Source organism: Hemicordylus capensis, chromosome 3 (genome assembly GCF_027244095.1).
Source record: "Hemicordylus capensis ecotype Gifberg chromosome 3, rHemCap1.1.pri, whole genome shotgun sequence".
Lineage (NCBI taxonomy): Eukaryota > Metazoa > Chordata > Lepidosauria > Squamata > Cordylidae > Hemicordylus > Hemicordylus capensis.
The window spans coordinates 69,450,542-69,476,442 of record NC_069659.1 but is presented as its reverse complement, the minus strand read 5'-3'; the positions used below and the strand labels follow the sequence as shown (position 1 = coordinate 69,476,442).

At 41.9% G+C, this 25,901-nt stretch overlaps 1 protein-coding gene and 1 long non-coding RNA gene across 8 annotated transcripts in view; both read left to right on the top strand.

Moving 5' to 3' along the window:
- CADM2 (cell adhesion molecule 2) overlaps positions 1-25,901 on the top strand; it is a 717,808-nt gene that overhangs the window by 87,379 nt on the left and 604,528 nt on the right. The gene's annotated exons all lie outside the window — the stretch shown is intronic.
- Positions 4,833-25,901, top strand: part of LOC128349665 (uncharacterized) — a 229,506-nt gene continuing 208,437 nt past the window's right edge. The window contains exon 1 of the long non-coding RNA XR_008318908.1: positions 4,833-4,954. This is a non-coding gene — a long non-coding RNA (uncharacterized LOC128349665). The remainder of the gene's footprint in view (positions 4,955-25,901) is intronic.

Sequence of the window (25,901 nt, the reverse complement as noted above, 5' to 3'; positions counted from 1 at the left end):
CGTAGTGTGCATTGCAGTAGTCAAGCCTGGAGGTTACCAGCTGATGCACCTCTGTTTTGAGATAGTTCTCTTCAAGGAATGGATGCAGCTGTCAAATCAGCCGAAGTTGATGGAGAGTGCTCCTGGCCATAGCCTCCACCTGAGATACCAGGGTGAGGCCTGGATCCAATCGCACTCCCAAGCTATGTACATGTTCCTTCTGGGAAAGTGTCCCATCCAGCACAGGAAGACCTAAATCATCTCTGAAATTCTGATTCCCCACAATCAGGACCTCTGTCTTGCTTGGATTCAGCTTCAGTTTGTTATCCCTTATCCAACCCCTTACTGCCTGTAGGCAAGCGTTTAGGGAGTGGATTCCATTTTCTGATAATGATGATGTTGATAAGGAGAAATAGATTTGGGTGTCATCAACATACTTATATCACCCTATATGAATTCTCCTGATGACCTCACCTAGTGGTTTCATGTAGACATTAAAAAGTATTGGTGACAGAAAGGAGCCTTGAAGGACTCCATATAATAGCTCAAGTTTTAAAGAGCAACCGTCACCAAGCTCCATCATCTGGAATCTGCCTGAAAGATACAGTTGGAGCGGAAGCACTGCAAAGCAGTGCCTCCTATCCCCAACTCCCCCAGGTGATCCAGAAGGATACCATGATTGATGGTATCAAACACCGTCGAGAGATCCAAAACAACCAACAGAGTCACACTCCCTCTGTCAATTCCCTGGTAAAGGTCATCCATCAGGCTGACCAAGCCAGACTCACCCCCATAGCCTGCTTTAAAGCCAGTTTGAAATGGATCTCAATAATCGGTTTCCTCCAAAACTGCCTGGAGCTGTTTAGCCACCACTCTCTGTCACCTTGCCCAACCATGGGAAATTGGAGACCGGCCTATAACTATCCAACACTGAGGGATCTAGGGAAGGCTTCTTAAGAAGTCATTGCGTCCTTCAAACAAGGAGGCATCCTACTCTCCCTCAGCAATGCAATAATGATGTCAACTAGGCCACCTCCAGCAATTTCCCTGCTAGATAGAATTAGACAAGTTGGGCAAGGATCTAGAGAACAAGTGGTAGGCCACACCGCCCCAAGCAGCTTGTCCACATCCTCAGATATCACAGAATGAAACTGATCCAATCTAATACTGCAAGAGGGATTGCTGGACACCTCCTTAATAGATTCTGCAGAAACAGTGGAGTCCAAGTCAGCCCAAATACAAGAGATTTTGTCTGCAAATAATCCACTAAAAACATCACAGCTGAACAAGTCTCTTGTTTGAAATGGAAGGAGACTGAATCAAACTCCTCACAAACTGAGACAGCTCCACTGCATATGAACCTGCAGAAGCAATATGTGTAGACATTGCTTATCTATTGTATGTCTAGATGTTGCTTATCCTTGTGGAATGACTTTCTGTCTGTTTGTCTGTCTTTCTCATATACTAGAGTATAAATGTATTGGTCCAAGTACATTGGATATAGATGTCTAAATGTACTATAGCAGTTTATAGATGTTGGAGGGGAGCTTTCCTGTCATAGGACAATGGATGAGGTGATGTGCACATTTTGATAATCTTGCTATTTATGTGATTGGTGCCTAATGGGAAGATGAACGAGGAGTTTGTGATGTTCAGCACTACTTTGACTGGAAATTATTGTGATTGTTTGAACAGGATGGCATGGGTAGCACAACTGTTCAGCTAAGGAGCTTAGTTAAGTTATGATCTTATTGGCTAACCTGCTCAAATGGCTAAAGGTGGCATTCTGATCAGCTGTAAGGAGATTAGTGTTGAGAGATCTCAGGAAAAGCTTTGTGGAGATATTTTACTAAAGGAACTGAAAGTCACATAACCTCAAACCCATGTATGTGTGCAACAGAGTTTCTAGAGGTAAGGAAGCCAAACTTGGATGCATGTAAATTCAAATGGCAACCTTAATCTGAAGTTCTTGAATCTATCTATCTATCTATCTATCTATCTATCTATCTATCTATCTATCTATCATCTGGGCATCTCATGAAGGCAAGAGCTCTATGGAAGAAAATGTCTGGTTGGGAGGTGATTGAATTGTACTGAGACTTAAATTCCTCTCTGTTACAGTCTCAAAGTGTTGCAACTCTAACTTGTGGCTACTCCCGATAACTTGTACTTACTGTAGGATGCAGATTTCCACTGCCATATCTATGCCACATCTACCCAGGTTGTTGCCATTTGCGGAGTGGGCAAGCAAAAGAATAAGGAGATGGCATTTGCTTGTTGGCTGCTCATTACCACCACAGTTTTGGGAATATTTGTGAGCATCATAGCCTTATCAACCAAGCCAGTCTCCTTGCTGCAGCCTATCTGCTACTCTGGGTAATCCCAGGATACAGTCAGACACAATACAGCAGCCAAATTGAATTGCTCAAGCATAATGGCCACATTCATACTCAGGGGCGTATCTAGGGTGGGGCAGGCAGGCCACATGCCCCGGGCGCTGCTTGAAGGGGGCACCATTTTTTAAAAATGGCTGCAGAAAACAAAATGGCCACCGTGCATGCTCAAATGGCCTCTGTGAGGCCCTAGGCCATGCCAGGCTTCTCAGAGGCCATTTGAACATGCGCGGTGGCCATTTTGTTATCAGCAGCCATTTTTTATATATATATATATATATATATTTTTTTTAAAAAACAGCCACCGCACATGCGAGGCCCTAGATGCCAGTGAGGGGAGGGGGAACCTTTGCAGGACCCCCCCCCACACACATGGCCTTTAGGAAGCCACTTGAAAGGTCTACAGGATATATACACATATGATATAAGTCACCGTACACATATTTAGTTTGGCACTAAGTACAGAGAATCAGGGCTTGTGAATATTGAGCTGAAGCTTATGAGCTAGGATTGTATTCATTTGCTCTTACTTTGCTTCTTGTCATAAGTGAGTTAAATGTGATGTCTTAATAATATGGCTATTAATGGTGAGTTTGTCTTTGAATCAATGTGAAATCCTTAGTATTAAGGCCCACTGGGAGTTTCTTGCCCTCTTCTCTCATTTTAACTGTCTATCTGAAATACTAGAATATATTCCAAGCAGTGACACAGTTTACTCTCCATATCCTTTAATTATTTTCAGATAATTTTTTATTATCTGGGAAAAGCTAAATTCTCCATTTATTTTTAAAACTTATGTAATAGTGATGCTACAATGCATAGTAGAGAATTAGACTGGCACTTCTGTTTAGTTTTCCAAGTACACCTCCACATAGTATTTGGGTATTTCATGAGCCCCAGCATACTGAAATGTAGTTTCCCAGCATTTTTTGGTCTGGCTACGTCCACTGCTAGTTTTTGAAATATTAAAAGATTAACGAGCTTGACTTGTATTTTTGAGTTGATATTATGGTAAAGTTATCTGAAAGATGGGTGTCAGATGTTTGGACAGGGGGCGCAATTTCAGTGCTTGCCCTAGGCACTATTTTACCTAGATACGCCTCTGTTCATACTCATCTGCTTTTCAATGTTTTCCATTTCTGTCTACATACATATTTTGTGTGTAGTGTATGTGTGTGCATGTATGTTCTATGTACACATGCACAACATGAACCACAACTGCTCCTCTAAAATTGATCGAGTTATCTACTGCTATCCAGGGCCCAGCGCCCTATAACCTTTTTATATACAATTGGCAGCTCTGTTCACATATTGGACTTAGTTTGGTTAAAAATTTCTCTCTCATAGCTTCACACAAAACCTTTAGAATTGTAACTTAGTTCCCCCCCCCCATTTGTGGAAATAAGTATAATCAGAACAAAATGTACCTTAAATCCAAATAATATACCAAATATATAACAACAAAATATGCCTCAGGGCTAAATAATAGGCAAAATGCTTCATGTGTTCAAGTTTTATATAATACCCCTCCTGTAGCTCTTATTGGTAGGATATGTCTGTAAACTAAAATATTGCTCAAGTGTACTGGTCAGCTTTGTTCAATTGGTTCTTCATGATTTTTTGTTCATATGAATTATACCCATGCAACTTTTCAGAGTTTCCTGAATAAGTTAATTGTGTAGAGGTGAAGGAAGGGTAACATTCCCAAACTGGCAGATGTATTTAAACAGTACCAAACATTTGAATGAACAATTAACTTTGGAAATGATATGTAGAATTCATTAAAATAGACAATTGAATCCATTCCAGATTTACATTACTGTATAATGGCAATCATATAGGTATTAGGACTTTTCCTCCAAACTGCTTCTTGAAAGAGCTTTCAGGAGAATACAAAAATAAATGCTTTGACAACTTGTGCAGTACTAAGTACTATTTTTTTTAAGTATGTGAAAAGCCTTTTGGTTTATTAGAATGAAAGAGAATGACTGTGTTTTCTGACAAAATTTCCATAATTAGGTAATATTAACAAAAATAACTTAATGATAAGGAGATTTATTGGTGTATAAAGCAAGACACAAATTTATTAATGTGCTGGGACTTCAAAGCAAATCTAGTTACAAAATATTTTATCCATTTGGGGATTTAAAACTATATGCATCCTTTTTGGAGCTGGAAACCCTACCACTATTGATTTTATAAGGGCATTTTAAGATAGATATACATAATTATTAAATATGAATTACAACTAGATATGGGGAGTATCCAAAATACAAATATTTAAAATACATATTTTCAATACTTTTGTATTTTGTATCTAAAATACATTTGTTCGGGTATTTTGTATTTTTAATATACATTGCCAAACCAAAATACATCTCAGCCAATCATTGCTATGGTGCCTTGCTTCAGGGGCTGCCTTTTTATTGCAAGCAGGCAGCCCATTGGCTTCCAAGTATCCTTGTGTGTGTGCTCTGTTCCTTCCTCTCTGCTGCCAAAAGTTTGAACACTTTTACTCTGCTGCTGACTGGTCAGCCAGCCAAGTTTGAAAATGAAAGGGAAAAGAGAGAGAGACTGTCCCTGTGAGTATAATGGGAAATGAGGGGTGAGGGTGGCATAGGAGTCCATACAGGCGGGGGGCAAGAGGGAGCAGCTCCCACCAGATTTTGGATGTAAAAGAACTCCCTACCTCACAGCTCACTTGCTTTAAAGTTTCTATGTTCCTCTAGCTGCAATGCTGCAACTAGAATCCTGACCTGCACTGAGGGATCCACCCATCTCTGTGTCTCAGCCCAAGGAAACACAAAATACTCAGTAGCTGGGTTAAGGGTGTGTTCGCACTCTTAACCTCAACTAACAGCAAGTTTAGTAAAGGAGTAAGGCTGCACAGGAGTGCTGAGATTTGAGAGGATCCCGATGCTTCACACGACCAGCCTAACCCAGGCTGGTCTGCCCTAGCCTGGGTTAGGCTGGTCATGAGAACAGCCTCAGTATCACTGTGGGACACACAGAACAATACAGGAAATTGTATTTAATGCAATTTAATACAGCTATGCTTGCTTAGACTGGATTAAAAGCTTCTAAACTTTTAAAAGCCATCTTTTCCCTCACAACAGCCTGTAAAGTTGGTCACATGGAGAGGAGAGAGAGTGGCAGGGGGACCATGGGAGTTGTTTCTGATCTTGAAGAGAGAGGCAGCAACAAGCTTGTATTTCTCTCCTAAAGAAGATATCAAGCAAGGGAACACAGTAAGGAAATATAATAAATAAATAAATCACCAAGAAAACAAGAGGAGAAGAAGAAGCTAAGTTTGTTAGGGCTGGAATTCTTCTAGGGTTTGATTTTTGGCTGGTTGGAAGTGTTTGTGTCTTTGACAGAGGAGAAGCCTGAGTGGGGGATTCATTCCAGGTGAGGGGCCCAGCTTATGGGAGGGCTCACAGTCCTTAGCTGAGTCAGTTTGACTGCTGGTGTTGAATACAAGCCTCAGACTAGAGGAGCCTTGCTCCCAGGAGCTTTGCTAACAGGTAATGAAGGAGTTTAGTGGGAAACTCTGTGGGGAGGCACACAAGTAGTGCCCTTTCATCACAGGAGAGACACCCAATGCAAGAATAAGGTGAGAACTACCCAACCTTTGTACTTTCTTAGGAGGACAAAACTAAAAACCACTAATTAGCTGACAACTGTACCCCATATACTCTAAATAGCCAACAAAACTATGAAGATAGAATGCCAGCAGGGGAGGGGCTGCTTCCCAGTGAATTGTACAGAGTACCGCATGTATGACTATCTGCCTGAGGCTCAGAAGTCATGGGTGTGTGCTCGGTGGAAAGAGCTCTTGGTTCTCAAGGAACAAATTCATTCCCTTGAAGCCATGATGGCTGACCTGGAGAAGCTCAGGGAGGCAGAGAGGTGTGTGGATGAGACCATCAGGTATGTGGTAGAGGCTTCCCACTCTCAGGCTGATTATGCTTCTGCTGTCATGGAGAATGAGGGTCCCAGGAAAGGAGGACATCAGTCTGAGGAAGAGAGAAACACTCCCTTAGCAGGGAGCCCTTCCCTGGGTCATGTGTCCATATCCTCTTGCATATAGGATACTCCTCCCAGGGGGTGGAGGCCTTTTAATAGTGGGTGATTCTATCATTAGGGAGATGGGTCTGTGACCCACATGTAGACTGCACAGTTACTTGCCTGCCTAGTGCGAAGGTCATTGACATCACACTGCATCTAGAAAGGCTGTCAGGCAGTGGTGGGGAGGAGTCAGTTGTTATGGTGCACGTTGGCACCAATGTGCACCACCAGCCAGCGTGGTGTAGTGGTTAGAATGCTGGACTAGGACCAGGGAGACCCGAATTCAAATCCCCATTCAGCCATGAAACTAGCTGGGTGACTCTGGGCCAGTAACTTCTCTCTAAGCCTAACCTACTTCACAGGGTTGTTGTGAAAGAGAAACTCAAGTATGTAGTACCCCGCTCTGGGCTCCTTGGAGGAAGAGCGGGATATAAATGTAAAATAACAACAACAACAACCAACAACAACAATGTTGGGAAATGCAGTCAGGAGGTCCTGGAAGCCAAATTTAGACTGCTAGGTAGCAGGTCCCCCAGGGTAGCATTTTCTGAAGTGGAACCTGTTCCATGTGCAGGGACAGCAAGACAGGCAGAGCTGAGGTGTCTCAATGCATGGTGGTTCTGGGAGGAGGGGTTTTGATTCATTAGGCACTGAGATACACTTTGGAGAAAGTGAAGCCTGTATAAAAGGGACAGGCTTTACTTGAACCAAGATGGAACCAGACTGCAGGTGCTTAAAATCAAGAATGACGCAGAGCAGCTTTTAAATAACGCCTGACGGCTTGCTGGCAGGAACTGGGTGGTATCTGCTTTGGCCAGCAAAATTCCATAAGGTGTGCGGGTGAACATGTTTCAGATAAACCAGAAGGGGACAGAGTAGAGCCAGGAATTGAGCATAAGGAAACACAGGACAGCTTGCCAAATAGGTCAAATGATGGTAAGGGGGATAGCACATGCCAACACTAGGTGAGGGACCCAGCACATAGGTGTACCAATGCCAGAAGCCTCTGAGCCAAGATGGATGAGCTGGAGTACTTGGTTACTAATGAAAATATGGATATAGTGGGTGTAACAGAAACTGGTGGAACAGTGAGAACCAGTGGGACATGATTATTCCTGGATATAAACTCTATAGAAGGGACAGGGAGGGGAGGGTTGGGGGAAGAGTGGTGCTGTATATCAAAGAAGGAATAGATTCCAATGAGCTAGAAAACCTAGATGGACTGGATTCCTCCACAGAATCATTATGGGTAACATTACGAGGAGTGAAAGGAAATGTCTTACTAGGGACATGCTATTGCCCTCCAGATGAAAGTGCTGAGAGTGACCTGGAGTTGGAGAAACAAATAAGAGAGGCCTCAAAGAGAGACAGGGCAGTAATAATGGGTGACTTCAACTACCCACACATAGACTGGGTAAATTCACATTCAGGTAATGACAGAGAGGCCAAATTTCTAGATGTGCTAAATGACTGTGCCTTAGAAAAGTTAGTCGCGGAACCAACCAGAGAGATGGCAACTTTGGATTTAATCTGGAGTGGTGCCCATGTCTGGTGCGAGATGTCAGAGTTGTAGAACCATTGGGTAGCAGTGACCATAGTGTGATCCAATTCAGCATATATGCAAGTGGAGAATTGTCAAGGAAGTCCAACTCAGATGCATTGGACTTCATAAGAGGAAACTTCTCAAAAATGAGGGGACTGGTGAGAAGGAAGTTGAAAGGGAAATTCAGGAGGGTCAAAACAACTTCGAACTTATTTAAAACCACAGTACTAGAAGCACAGTTGGAATATATACCAAGAAGGAGGAAAGGTATGACCAAGTCCAGGAGGACACCAGCATGGCTATCAAGTAGCGTCAGGGAAACTATAAAAGTGAAGATGACTTTCTTTAAAACATGGAAGTCTTGCCCGAATGAAGAGAACAGGAAGGAACATAAACTCTGGCAAAAGAAATGCAAGGAGATAATAAGGGATGCAAAAAAAGAGTTTGAGGAGCATATAGCTAGAAGTGTCAAGGGGAATAACAAAAACTTCTTTAAATATATCAGAAGTAGAAAACCTGCCAGGGAGGTGGTTGGATCCTTAGATGATGTAAGTATGAAAGGGATTGTTAAGGAGGATAAGGAGAATTCAGAGAAGCTGAATGAGTTCTTTGCATCTGTCTTCATGGCAGAGAATACTGACCACATACCCTCTCCAGAATTGAGCTTTTCAGGTTCAGTGGCTGAAGAACAGAGCCAATTTGAGGTGACAAGGGAAGATGTTCTGAACTGTCTTGAAAAACTAAAAATTAACAAATTGCCAGGGCCAGATGGCATCAACCCAAGAGTTCTGAAGGAACTCAAATGTGAAATTGCAGATCTCCTAGCAAGCATATATAACTAGTCCCTACAATCAGGCTCTGTACCAGAGGACTGGAAACTAGCCAGTGTGACTCCGATTTTCAAAAAGGGATCCAGGGGGGATCTGGGAAATTACAGGCCAGTCAGCTTAACTTTGGTACCAGAAAGCATACTTAAGGACAAAATTATTAAGCATATAGAAGAAAAGGCCTTGTTGAAGGAGAACCAGCATGGCTTCTGCAAGGGAACATCTTGCCCCACTAACCTTTTGGAGTTCTTTCAGAGTGATAACAGGCATGTGGATAAAGGTGATCCAGTTGCCATAGTATACTTGAACTTCCAAAAAGCTTTTGATAAAGTTTCCCACCAAAGGCTCTTGAGTGAACTTAGCAGTCATGGAATAAGGAGACAGGTTTATGTGTGGATTGGTAACTGGTTGAAGGACAGGAAACAGAGAGTAGATGACATTAAACTACTTAAAGTAGTGAAATCCACAATGGATTGTGAGGAACCCCAAAAAGATCTCCCCACACTGGGGAAGTGGGCGACAAAATGGCAAATGTGGTTCATTGTAAGCAAGTGTAAAGTGATGCACATTGGGGCAAAAAACACCAACTTCACATATACACTGATAACATCTGAGTTGTCGGTGACTGACCAGAAGAGAGATCTTAGGGTTGTGGTGGACAGGTCATTGAAAGTGTTGACTCAGTGTGTGGCAGCTGTGAAGAAGGTACTAGAAATCCATGCTAGAAATCATTATGAAGGGGACTGGGGGAAAATGCTAATGTTATAATGCCTTTATACAAAACTATGGTGCAGGCACATCTGGAGTATTGTATACAGCTTTGGTCACCATATCTTAAGAAGGATATTGTAGAACTGGAAAAGGTACAGAAGAGGCCATCCAAAATTGATCAGAGGCCTGGAGCACCTTCCTTATGAGGCTAGGCTACAGTATTTGGGGCTCTTTACCTTGGAACTAAGGGGAGATATGATCAAAGTGTATACAATTATGCATGGAGTGGAGAAGGTTGTCAGAGAGAAAGTTTTCTCCCTCTCTCACAACACTAGAACCAGGGGTCACCTCATGGAACTGAAGGTCGGGAAATTTAGGACTGACAAGAGAAGTACTTTTTCACATAACACATAATTAATCTATGGAATTGTTTGCATGGGATGTGGTGATGGCCACCAGCTTGGATTGCTTTAAAAGGGACTTAGATTAATGGAGGACAGGTCTATCAATGGCTACTAGTCTGGTGGCTGTGGAACACCTCCAGCCTCAAAGGAACGATGCCTCTCAATACAGATGAGCAACAGCAGGAGAGAGGGCTTGCCTTCACCTCTTGCCTGTGGTATCCCCAGAGGCATCTGATGGGCCATTGTGTGAAACAGGGTGCTGGACTAGATGGACCATGGGCCTGATCCAGGACAGCTGTTTTTATGTCATTATGTACAGTATTGCAAGCAGAGGTGCACTTAGGTAATTTTAGAGCCTGGACCAAAGGCCTTTGGAACCCCCCCTCCCCACAATTGAGGCCCATCTCCTACTCCAAGTTATGCATCATCCCCCTACACACACACACACACACCATGACAAACACAGTATTTTTAACACTTGGGATATATTTAGGCACATATGCAGTAGCAGAAACATTTCAACATGCAACTCAACATATTCCCATCCCACATATTTCTTTCCCCACTCCCCCCTTCTGTCTCTAAAGCCCCCAGCACAGGTCATAATCACACTCAGCTGCCTGGTACAGTGCAGGCTAGCAGTGACCACACCACCCGGGACAGTCTAAGGAGGTCTTTGGGGTCCCGAAGAGGTGAGGCCCTGGACTTTGGCCTGAAGCCCAAGGGTAAGAGTGCCATTTAACCCAAGTTTGTTTTCCCCCATTTTATCCTCACAATAATCCTTTGAGGTAGGTTAGGCTGAGAAATATTGAGTGGCGAAGAACACCCAGTGATCTGACTGAGTGAGGGCTTCAACCTGGATCTCCCAGTCCTTATCCAACAACCTAATCACATTGACTTATGGGACAGTTAGAATCTTATTTTTTTATTTGTAGGAGGATATATAAGTATTTGTATATAAACTAGAAGTGTTCTTTAGTTTTCTTACTGAGTAACATCTTGATTTTAGGGGAATCCTTCTGAGTCACTACTGTAAAATACCCCTCTCCCAAATTGTTCTTAGTTCTTGAAGAATAGCATAGAGAGAGAGGAAAGGGAAGAGTGGATTAATTGGGGCAAAAGGAATTGTTCCCCTCCCTATATGATTTGACCATATGATTGCTTCACCATAAATACAATTTACTGGTCATTTGACTATGTCAAGACTCACAGCTATAGGATTGCAGCCTTTGTCATGACTAACTTTCAATTATTTCAATGAGTCTACTCTAAACAGAATTAATGGATCTTGTTGTGTTTTGATTTCTGTTGACATATTTTGTGTATATCCCCCCCCCCAAAAAAAGCCTGCAGATGCCCATGGGGGGGTGATAGGCATGGAGAAACACATAAAATAGCAAAAAGAATCAGGGTATTATGTTGTTTTGGAATTATTGATCTGGTTGAGTTTTTTAAAAGCTGGAAATACTTCAGTTTTTGCAGGACAAAACCAAGTATATTAATATGTTGGTTGTGTATCCCATTGTCTTATGGCTATTTTTTTTAAAAGATATAATACAAGTCTAACATCAAGTGGTCCTGTAGAACAGTTATTTTCCTTTGCTGTGATTATTCAGAGCCCCAGAAGGCACAACTTGAGTGATTTAATCTTTGAAAAACATGTATTGCTTAAAGGAAATGGTAACAAGTTTGAATAAGTAACAGACATCTCAAAATTGTTTCCATTTTTTAGGCATTGTTTTTTGTATTTTAAGATGTATTTTAAAATACTATTTCATTTATCTATTTATTTATTATTTATTTATCCGATTTCTATACCACCCTTCCAAAAATGGCTCAGGGCGGTTTACACAGAGAAATAACAAATAAATAAGATGGATCCCTGTCCCCAAAGGGCTCACAATCTGAAAAGAAACATAAGATAGAGACCAGCAACAGTCACTGGAGGTACTGTGCTGGGGGTGGATAGGGCCAGTTACTCCCCACCCTGCTAAATAAAGATAATCACCACGTTAAAAGGTGCCTCTTTGCCAAGTTAGTAGTTATTTTGTATTTTTATTGGTTATTTACCAAGTATTTTGTATCTAAAATACTTTTTAGACTTATTTTACCCATCTCTAGTTGCAGCTAACGGTGAGGTAAACAGTAAAGGCTGCCAGAGGAGATTTGGTCTGCATGAGGCATTATGGGATTGACCAGAGCAGAAATGAATTAGCTGAGAGTTCCCTGCATAAAAACATGATTTGATTCTTAATATAGCAGTCAAGTAAGTTTTTTTCCTCATTGATTGAGCTAGTTTTATCATCCAGACACATTAATATTCTTAATTATTTTATTTTTCATATTAATTTGAACAGAATATTCAGTTTTTCAGTTTACAAGCCATGATAATATGCACTGATAACCTACATTTTAAAAAAATAACACAAAATGTTGGCATGTTTTCTAGCATTCTAGAAAATGCTAGAAAAGGCCTGAATATTTTTTTAAAAATGTAGGATTGTTATTCTCATTTCTGTTTCCTATTGTCAAGCTTGGTTCCAGGAACTGGGAAGGCAGTCCTCTCGATGGGGTTGAACCCCTCCCAAGAGCAGAGGTTCAGGACTAAGCAAAAACAGGCCGGGGCCTAAAGTCTAGGTAGGCTCAGGTAACAAGGTTGCCTGTCTTCCAGACTGCAAGGCAGAGAGACATTTAGGGAGCTAGAATAAGCAGTAAAGTGAGCTGTTGTTCCAGCAAGAGCAGCTTGCTTGTGTGAGGCCTATAAAGTAGGGATGTGTGAAACTATCTGGTTACAAAATGATTTATACCTGAATCTGGCCGATTTGGGTGATTTGTAGACAAATTAAATCACCCCTGTCCTCAATTGTCCCGATTCAGGTTCAAAACAAATCACCACAGATTTGGACCTGAAAAGTTCGGAGATTCGGACCTCCATTTTGTGGCCAAAGTGGGTTGGGTGGTAGTGTCCAATGGGTGGAAGCTTCCACCCAAATATCAAAGAAATTAGGCAGAAGTTATTTTAAAAGAATTTTTGAAGTTCACACGTTTTTAAGCTTTTTCCCATAGGGAATAATGGGGATTTCAGCAGCCTTAGTTATAACTCCCTGGGGGTGGGGGTGCACCAGGATGGCCCAGAGTGGGTTGTGGTGGGTGGTAGTGCCCAGTGAGTGCAAGGAAGCTACCACCCAGATTTCAAAGGAATTGGGCAAAGGGGTGATTTTTAAAAAGAATTTTTAAAGTTGGCTTGTCTTTGGGTCAGAAAAGGGGTTTCGGGCCACAGGAACAGAAGAGTGGATCAGATGGTAGTGCCCTAATGGGTGCCTTCATCCATCCAGATTTCAAAGAAATTGGTGAAAGGGGTGATTTCAGCAATTTCACCAGGGTGGCCCAGAGTGGGGTGTGGTGTAGTGTGCATAGGGGGCCAACCACCCCCAAAACGACAAGCCCATGGAGCCCTGGGTTTTGTTGTTTCTGACGTGTTCTGAGAGTAGATTATCTGGTAGGGAATGAGATTGGATTCAATGACAAACCCTGGTCCCTCCCAAGTAGAGTTATGGGGCTGCTGAAATCCCCATTATTCCCTATGGGGGGAAAAGCTTAAAGACACACAAACTTCAGAAACTTTACAAATCACTCCTTTGCCCAACTTTGTAATTTGGGTGGTAGCTTCCACTCTTTGGGCATTACCACTCACCCCACTCTTTTTCCTGTAGGACTCTCACCCATTGGGTGCTACTACCCACCACAGACCGCTCTAGGCCACCCTGGTGCCCCCCACATGGAGCTATAAGGCTGCTGAAATCCCCATTATTCCCTATGGGGAAAAGCTTAAAGACGCACCAACTTCAAAAATTCTTTAAAAATCACTCCTCTGCCCAATTCCTTTGAAATTTGGATGGTAGCTTCCACCCATTGGGCACTACCACCCACCCCACTCTTTCCCCCCGGAACCCCTTTTTGCCCCAAATCAATTCTAATTTGGAAAATTTGTGTCCAAATCAAATCTGGAGTGATTCGGTGGGGCAGATTCGGACCCAAAACAAATTGGGGTGATTTGATTTGTGTACGAATCGAAAGAAAAAAATTGATTTGTGCACATCCCTATTATAAAGGCTCAAGAGCCTAGTGCTGGAAGCTAGCTCATCAGTTTAACAACTGGGACTGGTTGTTCCCTTTCTTCCAAGGAGACTCCTTACTCCTGATGAGCTCTTTCTGAGAGAAGGTAGGCTGAGAGGTCTGTCAGGCAGTTTTACAGCATTGCTGACATTCATGGGCATGTGGATTGGACCCCTCTTCTGGGTCAGATTCAAGGACAAGAGTGGGAGGCTCCGATGTTAGAGATAGGTCCCCCTATGTCTTGAATGGAGCTTAAGGCGGAGCTCCCTGGAATTCTTGTTTCTGAGGTTTTGCCTCCATTATCTCTTCAGGCCCTTTGGGGTCTCCTAAGTCAGGATGTTTTTCTCCTGGTTGGATTGTTGGGCCTTTCGCTGGTGGGAAGAGCTGGGGGGTTCTCCTGCAAGTTGTGTGAAATTGAGGAGTGCCTCAGCATTGGACTCTTCCCCTGAGCTCTTCTCAGGTTGATCTGCCTGGATCATGACAGCTATCAAGTTTTGCAAGCCTACATCTGTTTACTACCAGATTCATTATTGTCTATTCTAGGGTTTTAGGCAGGAATTCTTTTAAGCCCTACGTGGAGATGTCAGGGGATTGGATCTGGGTCCTTCTGCATGCTAAGCAGATGCTATACCAATGAGTTACAGCCTGATCCCTCAGATGATTTTTATTTAAAACCCCATCTTATTTTCTTATTAAATTCTCATTCCTTTCATTATCAAAACAGTTTTTCAACTTTCAGAAACAGTTAATTTTTATCACAGGACTCATCAAATTGTGAGGTGCCCTGGTCACAAAAAGAATGAAATGGTTAAGCTGAATTTCATAAGAAGATAAGAGAACATTTCTGATTTCAGGCAAATGTTAATTGTTTCTAATTATTGTTCATTATTGAACAAAGGCAAAGCTATAAGAGCACTACCATGCAGTACCAAGAAATTGCTATTTAGAAGTTTGTGTGTGTATGTGTGTTTAAAGAGTACTCAAGATGAAAACCTTCATTTTTAATCATCTTGATAACAAAATTTCTTAGAATCTGGTGGATCATGTAGAATTATTCAGTTAATCTCATAATAGTAGTTTCTCTTTGAACTGTACTTAAATGATCATTAATCATGGAGATGATTGACTAGGTTTTATGCTAAAGAAATTTGAGACCCAATTCATGACTTTAGTGAAGAAAGAATTCCACATCCAAGGTTTGAGTCAAGTCAGAGCTTAGCAGGAGCAAAGAAAGCTGTCTGTGAAACAACAGTTTTCACGAATGTTTTACTCTCCAATTCATGGAAAGTAAAAGGAGTAAAAATCAGTTTTTTCCACCAGCATTCATATGCAATACAGGAGCTGGTCATGGCTTATCTATTCTATGTTGGAGGTACAGAAGTTTCAGATTCCAGATATGCATATTTTGGACCTGTCCTGTGAATACAATAAGTATATGTGGACCAGATAGGGGAAGCACTTTATTTAATTGGGCTGTTGGGGATTGTGAATTTTGAACCTCTGGCAAAGCTGCGAGTGAAGGGAAGCTCTGCAGGTAGTGGAGTAAGACCATCGCATGTAAATATAAGAGCCCTGCTGGTTCAGGCCAAGTCATAACTGGTTTCCCACAGTATTTCTGGGGATCACACAAACAGGAGATGAAGATATACTGTGCCTCCTATCTCTCTCCTGTAACTGATAATCAGAAGCCTTTGAAACTGGATGTAGTATGTTGGAATCAAGACTTCTATCAAGTCATGAATAGACATGTGCCAATGAACTTGTCTAAGCTCCTTTTAAATCAACTAAGACAGTGGGCAAAGACTTCATCTTGTGACAGTGAATTCCACAGATTAACTATGAGCTGTGTAAAGTATTACTTAGGAAGATAGAAAGTGGCCTTATACCAAGTCAGACCATTGGTCCATCTAGCTCAGTATTGTCTACACAGACTGGCAGAGGCTTTTCTTCCTTTTGTCTTATATCTCTACTTATGTTTGTCTTATAGGACTGAGAACCAGGAAAAAAAAATGTCAGATCTGATCTGACACAATCTGATCTGAAATAAAAATGGTCAGAATTGGAATATGTACCCTTTAAAATTGTTGAATAGTTGGATTGTATCAGATTTTCAGTGGAGGTTTTTTTGACTTAAATAAGATATTTTCCCCATAGAGATAAATGGGAAATATTAGGAGTTCGTTGAGTGTGACAACAGGCATGTGGCTCCAGTTGACATAGTATACTTGGACTTCCAAAAAACGTTTGACAAAGTTCTGCACCAAAGGCTCTTGTGAAAAAATAGCAGTCATGGGATAAGGGGGCAGGTTCAATTGTGAACTGGTAACTGGTTGAAAGACAGGAAACAGAGGGTAGGAATAAAATGACAGTTTTCACAATGGAGAGAATTGGGGTTCCTCAGGGATCTGCACTAAGACCAGTACTCAAACGTGATCTAGAAGTGAAATGACCAGTGAAATAGCCAAATGAAGTAGCCAGTGAAGTGACACTATACTATTTAGAGTAGTGAAATACACCACAGATTTTGAGGAGCTCCAAAAGGATCTCTCCAAACTGGGTGAGTGAGCGACAAAATGACAAATGAGGTTCAATGTAAGCAAGTGTAAAATGATGAATATTGGGGCAACCTCCAACTTCACATAACTGATGGGGTCTGAGCTGTCAGTGACTGACCAAGAGAAAGCTCTTGGAGTTGTGGTGTAAAGCTTGTTGAAAGTGTTATTGTTGGATGTGTTTAATGGCACATCCAAGATTTAGATTTTCTTTGTAAACAAAACTATATACGTTTTATATCTTTAATTTTGATGTTTGTATTGATGTGTAGATATGTTACTCAGCTGCCATTGTGATAGGAGGAGATATGATGGGGAAGTGGAATTCACGTTGATGTATTAGATAATTGTGAGATGTCATATATGTTTTTCTTTCTCTCTCTCTCTTCTTTGTTGTTGTTTATTGGCTGTTCTTTAATATTCCTTTAAATAAACTAATTAATTAAAAAGAAAAGAAAGTGTTGACAGTGTGAAAAAGGCAAATTCTATGCCATGGATCATTAGGAAATGGGTTTAAAATAAAAATGCTAGTATTATATTTTATTTGTTTGTTTGTTTGTTTTTACACTTATATCCTGCTCTTCCTCCAAGGAGCTCAGACTGGAATACATGGTTATTTTTATCCTCACAACAACCGTGAGGTAGGTTAGGTTGAGAGATACATGACTAGCCCAGAGTCACCCGGTGAGTTTTATGATTGACTGGGGATTTGAAGACGAGACATCGTGGTCCTTGTCCAAAACCCTAACAACTGTTATGCAGGCACATTTATTTATTTATTTAAATTATTATACCACCTTTCATTAAAACTATCTCAAGGCAGTTTATAAAACATTTAAAACAATATAATATAACAAACAAAACAATATAAAACAATCTACATAATAAGAATTTAAAAATAGACATCTAATTTGGAATGCTGTGTGCAGTTCTGGTTACTATGCCTTAAGAAAGACATTCTAGAACTGCAAAAGAGACAGAAGAGGGCAACCAAGATTATCAGAGGCCTGGAACACCTTCCTTATGAGGGAAGGCTACCACATCTGGGGCTTTTTAGTTTGGAAAAGAAGCAACTACTGGGAGACATGATAGAAGTGTATAAAGTTATGCATGGAGTAGAGAAAGTGGACAGAGAAATGTTTCCTTTCTCACAACACTAGAACCAGGGGTCATCCCATGGAACTGAAACTCAGGAAATGTTGGATCAACAAAATGAAGTACTGCACTTTTTTACATAGCACATAATTAATTTATAGAAATCTCTGCCATGGGATGTTGTGATGGCCACTAGCTTGGATGGCTTTAAAAGGGGCTTAGACAAGTTCATGAAAGTCTATCAATGGCTATTAGTCTGGTGTCTATAAGCCACTTCCAGCCTCAGAGGCATGAATAATAATAATAATAATAATAATAATAATAATAATCCTATATTCTGCGACGATATCTATAACCATTGACAATAAAAATCTGGCATCCCAGGTCCTTGGGAAGGACTCGATGTCTGGAAAAAACAAACCAGTCAATAACACCTGTCTGATTGTGTAAACAAGAAGTAATAATAATAATAATAATTAATAATAATAAATAATTAATAATAGTGCCCCAGTGAGGCACTACCTTGGCCCCCAGTGAGGCACTACCTTGGCCCCCAGTGAGGCACTACATTGGCATGGTTGTGGGGCTTGTGTGCTCTGATGAAGGTGAGAGCTATGCCAGAGGTCCAACCATACTGGACAGGTCTCACCAGAGGAGCCAGACAAAGAGTGCCTCTCCCATCAACAATATGGTGAGACATAACTTTAATAAATCTATACTGGATCGGTCGTCGCCTGGGTCAACAAGGACCGCGCCAGATGCTATAGTCCCTGGACATCTGGTGGCAAGTGGGCAACAGGACTCAGGATCTTCAGTTGAGCAACCAGGGCTGGAGACTGCAAAGTTACTGGAAGAAACGTCGCTTAACCGAAAAAAATATACGAAAAATGCCAGCAAGGAAATAATGATCTGCTCTTACAAGTCTAGTCCAAATATTATTTAAAAAGAATGTACCAAATTTGGAAAGAGAAGCATCCAGACACAGGAATAACAGAACAAAGGCTAGTAGACCAGAGAAGATTCATAATAAGGAATAAAGTATTCACAGGAGTTGAGCTGGAAGAACTGCAAAGAGCAACACAGGCTCAAGATATGGAAGAAGAATTATCACCAAAGTTGCTCAGGCGCAGGTGGAGGAGGTGTTGGAAATCGAGGATGCCACTGTTGCTGAACTGTTTCAAAATCAAAACCAGGCAACCTCCCCTTTGCCTTCATCTCAAAAACCCGAATGCCGTTTAACAGAAAAGCAACAAGAACTAAAGCAAAAAATAACTGAGCACATGAGCCAAACAACCACCAGGGTTCGACTTCCAGCTCTAAAAACAGTTGCCAAAAAACAACTTGCTCAGGCATTAAAAGATGTCAATGCTGCACTTGCAGAAATAACAACCAATAATTTGCAACAAACAAACCAACTAATGTACAGTGCAGCAACAATAACAACACAAGAGCTCGGATATAAGATCAGTGGACCTGTAAAAAAAGAAAGCAGTACATCACCTAACTGGAAGATTAGATTAGAAAATAAAATCTCCAGGCTTAGATCAGATGCTAGTAAATTGAAAGATATGAAAGACAAGAAGCCGAAGAATGAAAACACCAAACATTATCTGATCAAAAAATACCACCTAGTTTCAAGGAGAATTAGAGAAGTCCTGGAAATAATAAAGCAGCAAATAACAGCAGTGTCAAAGAAGATTAGCAGATATGAAGCCAGAATTACACAACACAGGCAGAATCTCCAATTCCAGTCGAATCAGAGAAGTTTCTACCAAAGCATAGAAGGAGAGACTGCAAGAAACCTAGAAACACCAAATAAAGAAGAAACAGTGCAATTCTGGCGGGAATTATGGGACAATCCAATAGATTATAATTAAAAAGCAGACTGGGTGAAAGAGGTCAAAAAATGTAACCAACAAATGCAAGATCTAATAATAACACCAGAATTAATAAGTGAAAGAGCAAAGAAAATTAAAAATTGGACTGCTCCAGGTGACGATGAAATGCATGGCTTTTGGTTTAAACACCTAACAAGCCTTCATAAACAACTATCAAAACAGTTCAATCACATTTGCCAAGGAGGTGATATTGAACAATGGCTAACAACTGGGAAAACTCCTCATCATGAAAGACCCAGCAAAAGGTGCAGTTCCAAGTAATTATAGACCGATAACCTGCCTGCCAACCATGTTCAAATTATTAACTGGAATAATAGCAGATGAAGTGGTGCAACACTTATTAACTAACAAACAGCTTCCAGTTGAACAGAAAGGAAATCGGCCGAACACCAGAGGCACAAAAGACCACCTGCTGATTGACAAAATGATTTTAGAAAATTGCAAGAGAAGAAAAACCAATCTAAGTGTTGCATGGATTGACTACAAGAAAGCCTTCGATTCATTGCCTCACACATGGATACTAAAATGTTTAGAAGCAACTGGTGTCAGCAAAAACATTCAGATATTTATTTAAAAAGCAATGAGCATGTGGAGTACACAGTTAACAATCAATGGCGAGGCACTTGGACAGGTTAGCATTAGAAGAGGCATTTCCAAGGGGACTCACTATCCCCTCTGTTGTTTGTAATCGCCATGACCCCACTTTCACAAATACTAAACAAAACAGGCCTCGGATACCAAACATCTAAAACATCAAGTCAAATCAACCATCTGCTGTACATGGACGATCTGAAGTTGTATGGAAAGTCCCAGTCAGAAATCGAATCACTGCTAAACACTGTCCGTATATTCAGTAGCGATACAGCAATGGAGTTTGGACTAGACAAGTGTGCTGCATTAATAATGAACAGAGGAAAAACAACAAAAACAGAAGGAATTGAACTGCCCAATGGAAGCAAGATCAAGAACCTGGAAAAGAAAGAACGTTACAAATACTTGGGCATTCTCCAGGCTGATAACATTGCACACACTGAAGTTAAAAGAAAAAGAGGAAGTGAATACATCAGGAGAGTTAGAAAAATCCTCAAGTCCAAACTCAATGGCGGGAACACCATACAAGCCATAAACACCTGGGCTATACCTGTTATCAGATACACTGCAGGAATAATAGACTGGACCCAGGCAGAGCTAGAGACGCTAGATCGTAAGACCAGAAAAATAATGACCATCAATCATGCTCTGCACCCCCGGAGTGATGTAGATAGGCTCTACCTCCCTCACAGCTCAGGTGGAAGAGGAATGCTGCAAGTCCATCAAACAGTAGAGGAGGAGAAAAGAGGCCTTGCAGAATATATCAAGGACAGTGAAGAAGATGCACCTCAAATGGTCAAGAACGAGAAACTATTCAACACCAATGAAACAAAGCAGGCCTACAAGAAAGAACAAGTCAAGAACCGAGCAGAAAAATGGAGAAATAAGCCCCTGCATGGTCAATATTTGCACAATCTAAGTGGAAAATCAGACATCACCAAGACCTGGCAATGGCTTAAGAATGGCAACTTGAAGAAAGAAACAGAGGGTTTAATACTGGCTGCACAAGAACAGGCACTAAGAACAAATGCAATAAGAGCAAAAGTCGAAAAATCCACCACAAACAGCAAGTGCCGCCTTTGTAAAGAAGCAGATGAAACCGTGGACCACCTAATCACCTGTTGTAAGAAGATCGCACAGACTGACTACAAACATAGTCATGACAAGGTAGCAGGGATGATACACTGGAACATCTGCAAAAAATGCAAGCTACCTGTAGCCAAGAATTGGTGGGACCATAAAATTGAAAAAGTTGAAGAAAATGAAGATGTAAAAATATTATGGGACTTCCGACTACAAACAGACAAACATCTGCCACACAATACACCAGATAGAACTGTAGTTGAGAAGAAAGAAAAACAAGTCAAAATAATCGACATAGCAATACCAGGGGATAGCAGAATAGAAGAAAAAGAAATAGAAAAAATCACCAAATACAAAGATCTACAAATTGAAATTGAAAGGCTGTGGCAGAAAAAGACCCAAATAATCCCAGTGGTTATTGGCGCCCTGGGTGCAGTCCCAAAAGACCTTGAAGAGCACATCAACACCATAGGGGCCACAGAAATCACCATCAGCCAATTACAAAAAGCAGGTTTACTGGGAACAGCCTATATTTTGCGACGATATCTATAATAACCAACAGTATTGATGATAAAATTCAGCCATCCCAGGTCCTTGCGAAGGACTCGATATCTGGATAAAACAAACCAGTCAATAACACCTGTCTGACTGTGTAAGCAAGAAATAATAATACCAGTTGCAGGGGAGTAACCGCAAGAGAGAAGGCATTCCCTCACCTCTTGATGTGGGCGTCTCAGAGGCATCAGGTGGGCCACTGTGTGAAACAGGATGCTAGGCAAGATAGACCTGGGGCCTTTTCCAGCAGGGCTGTTCTTATGTTATACATCACTTGAGGTGGAGCTGATTTGCCATTGAACTGGGCCGGCTTGAGGACTTGCCCTCGAGCCAGACCAGGGTTGGTTCAGCTCTACCGCTTGGGCTGGCTCCTGGCCTAGCTCAGAGTCAGTTCGGGCATTCTAAGACTAATTTTTCTTTTTAAGGACACACTGTCATGTCTGGGGGTGCTGCCATGGCTGTGGAGGAGGGGCCTCTTCCATATCCCCCTCCCCCCGCCAGCCTTCCTCCACTCTTTAAAAGCCCATTCTGGCCATTTCTCCAGTGCTGGTGGCCATTTTGGAGGCTGCCACACATGTGCCCTGGCGATTTGTGTGGCATGGGGGCATGGCAGCCATCAAAATGGCCACCAACACTTGAGGAAGAGCCAGAACAGCCCCCAAATGGGCTGAAATGGCTTTAAAGAGTGGGGGGAGGCCAGGAGGGGGAGATGGCAGAGACTCCCCCCACTGCAGCTCACCAGGACTCGGCGGTGAATCCTTAAAAAGTTTTTTTTAAACCTTAGAACCCCCAAACCCACTTGAATAGGAGCTGAACTGGTGGTCTGTTGAAGGGGCCAACAAACTGAACATGCACTGTTTGGTTCGAGTCCAGCTCAGACTTGAACTGAACTGGGCAAACCGGTTTTGTGCACATCTCTACATCACAAATTTAATAAAGCTGAATGTATTAAATTCAGAAAGCTTTAAACTACCACATGATGCTAGTAGCATGATAGCATTAAGTGTGTGAAATTTTAAGAAAATGCATTGGTTTGTAGTTTATTGTTTTTAAGTTTTTTTAAACTTCTTAAAAGTGTCATAGCTCTTTTGTTTCATGGAAGAAAGTTACAAAAAGTACAAGAATTGAAGCCCTCAACTGAACCTCCTACCTAAACATCAAGCTTGCCTTATTTGGAAGAAATTGCTACTTGCCTTCATATAAAACAAATAGGGTTCCCTTTCTGTTGACGGTTCTGCTCTGAAGTATGGCAGTAACCACCCTTTGTGACTATGCTTGGCTCAAAGTGGGCGAAATTACCTTCAAATTGTTGCAGATGGGTGCAGAGGTGTAACTATAGGGGGCAGGGGGGGCAGATGCCCCGGGCGCCATCTTTTCTGGTCATGTGGGGGGCGCCGCCATGACAAAAAAATATTTTTTTATTTTATTTTTTTGATAATACAAATGTTTCCTGCTCAGTGCAGCAGCACTGCAGCAGTCATGGGAGCGCGTCGGTGCCCCCTCCCCCACGAGCAGTCCCTTCCGCGCTGCCCGCGCGCGCCCCCCATTGCTTTGCTGGCACCTGGCGGCCAGTCAGTGGCCTGGCTTGGCGGCGGCGGCGGGCGCTTGTGAGGAAAAACCTAAGTATAATGTAGTATGTTGGGGGGGGCAGGGGGGCGCGGGGGGGCACCATTTCAGTGCTTGCCCCAGGCGCCGTTTTCCCTAGTTACACCTCTGGATGGGTGCACAGCTATATTAAACTTAAGGTATCTGGGGAAGCTGATCACAGTGTGGACATGCTTGAAAAGACAAAAGAACGTGGACAAATGCCTTGAAAACAAGAGTTGATTTATTGAGAGGTAATAGGGTACAGAAAGCATGTAATCAGAGGATTCGCTCCAAGCAAACTCACTAACAACAGTCTTCCCATAAGGACTTTTGCAGACTCACTGGATATGGCTTAGGTAGCTCTTAAAGCACATTCACCATGTCAGAACACTAAGAGGGCGGCGGCAGAGATTTGTGGGCAAAATAGAGAGAAATAATAGAGCCATTTTCCATATCTACCTAATGTAATTGGCTCAAGCATATGTCAAGCTATGGGGTGCACAATGGTAGAGTGCATGAGAGCTAGGGTGTGCATGGAACCAGTTTGGCAAGTTTGGTTCAAATCTGAACCAGATTCGAACCAACCCGGCCAGGTCTGGGTCTGGGTAAACCAGGTCTGGTCCAGTTTGACCATTGAATGGTGCCAAACTAGTTTGCAGGCCAGTTTAGGGGATATACTTGTAAAGGAGAATCTGGTGAGGATCCCCTTTTAAAAGTACGGGGGGGGGGTGCCTTCAGGAGGTAAGGGGTGGCTAGGTGGGGGCAGCGAGGGAGAAAAGAGCTGCTTATGTCTGGTTATTTATGTACTTAACAAATTTGTATTCTGCTCATAACGCAAGTCTCTGGGCAGTTTACAACAAAAGAATAAAAACAACAAATAAAAAGGTTAAAACATTACAATAGCTTAAAATTTAAAAGGTTAAAACTATTAAATATCAAACAGTTAAAACAGTATCTAGCTAAAAGCCTGGGTGAACAAATGTGTCTTGACTGCCTTTTGACTCCCCCCCTCCAAGAGGCTTGGTTCCGGCCTCTGTGCATGTGCAGAGGCCATTTTCATAGCATCCCTGCATGTGTAGAGGCCGGGAATGAGCTGCTGCCAAGCCAGGCGCTTCGTAAATGGAAGGGGCAGCATGCTTGGGGTATGAACGGCGATGCCAGCTGCTGTGCCGGCAGGGTAAGCATCTCTTTACATCTCTTGCTGCCCTTGCCTGGCTGCCCCTTACTGTGCAGTACTGGGCCCAAACTATTCCTGATTCTGTTTGGTCCATGACCAAACCTTAGAACCAGCCCTGGTTCAAGAAGAACTGGTTCTGCATGAAGCATTCATGCACACTCCTAATGAGAGCAGTGCAGGAGGTGAAAGAGTGAAAGAGATTGATGCTTTTTGGGGAGAGGTAGCTGAAAAATAGCCTGAGGACATTATTTAATCCTTGGGGAGGTATTGAAGAGTTTTTGCATACTCTAAAATCATGAGTTTGGAAACTATGTTTTGGACTGCTTGCTCCATATAAGGCACAAATATCCAATACTGATTAGGTTATGTCCTGGGTGTAGCCTCCTGTGTAACTACCTGAGCAACGTGATTAATTTTGCTTTAAGCCACCATAAATTCTCCCTGCCCCTTGCTCTCTTCCAGCCTCTACTAGTACTCTAAATCAAAATGAATATTTTGGTGTTGCATTTTATGTGGTTATCTCAGGATGTAAATGATGATTGTGACAAGGTACAAGAATGAAAGCCTTAAACCCTAGTGCAAACTTTGTAGGGTGAATTGCATAATATGCAAATCATTTGCAGGCTAATTTGCATAACATGCTGTGCAAGTATACAATCGGGTGCCCAGATTTGGAGAGCTTGAATATGGCAACCCTAGTTAGTAGAGTGAACATAATAATGGTCCTGCTGGATCAGGCCCAAGGCCTATCTAGTCCAGCATCTTCTTTCACACAGTGGCCCACCACTTGTGTCTGGGAAGCCCACATCCTTTCTCTCTTGCTTTTGTTCCCCTACAACTGGTACTTACAAGCATCTTGCCTCTTAACCTGGAGGTAGCTTATAGCCATCAAGATTAATAGCCATTGGTAGACCTGTCCTCCATTAATTTGTCTAAGCCCTTGTTAAAATCATCCAGGCCACATCTTGTGGCAGATAATTCCATGGGTTAATTATGCATTGTGTGAAAAACTACTTCCTTTTATACGTCCTTAATATTTTGGCAATCAGTTTTATGGGATGATCCCTGGTTCTCATGTAAGGGAAGGAGAAAAATTTCTCTCTGTCACCTTTCTCTACATCATGCATGAATTTATAGACCTCTGTCATGTTTTGCCTCAGTCATCTTTTTTCTAAAATAAAAAGCCCACGTATTGTAGCCTTTCCTTGGAAGCTTATCTAGGCCCCTGATCATCTTTGTTGTCCTCTTCTGCACCCCTTTCCACTTCTATAATATGTTTTTTGAGATATGGTGACCAGAATTGTACACTTTACTCCAAATGT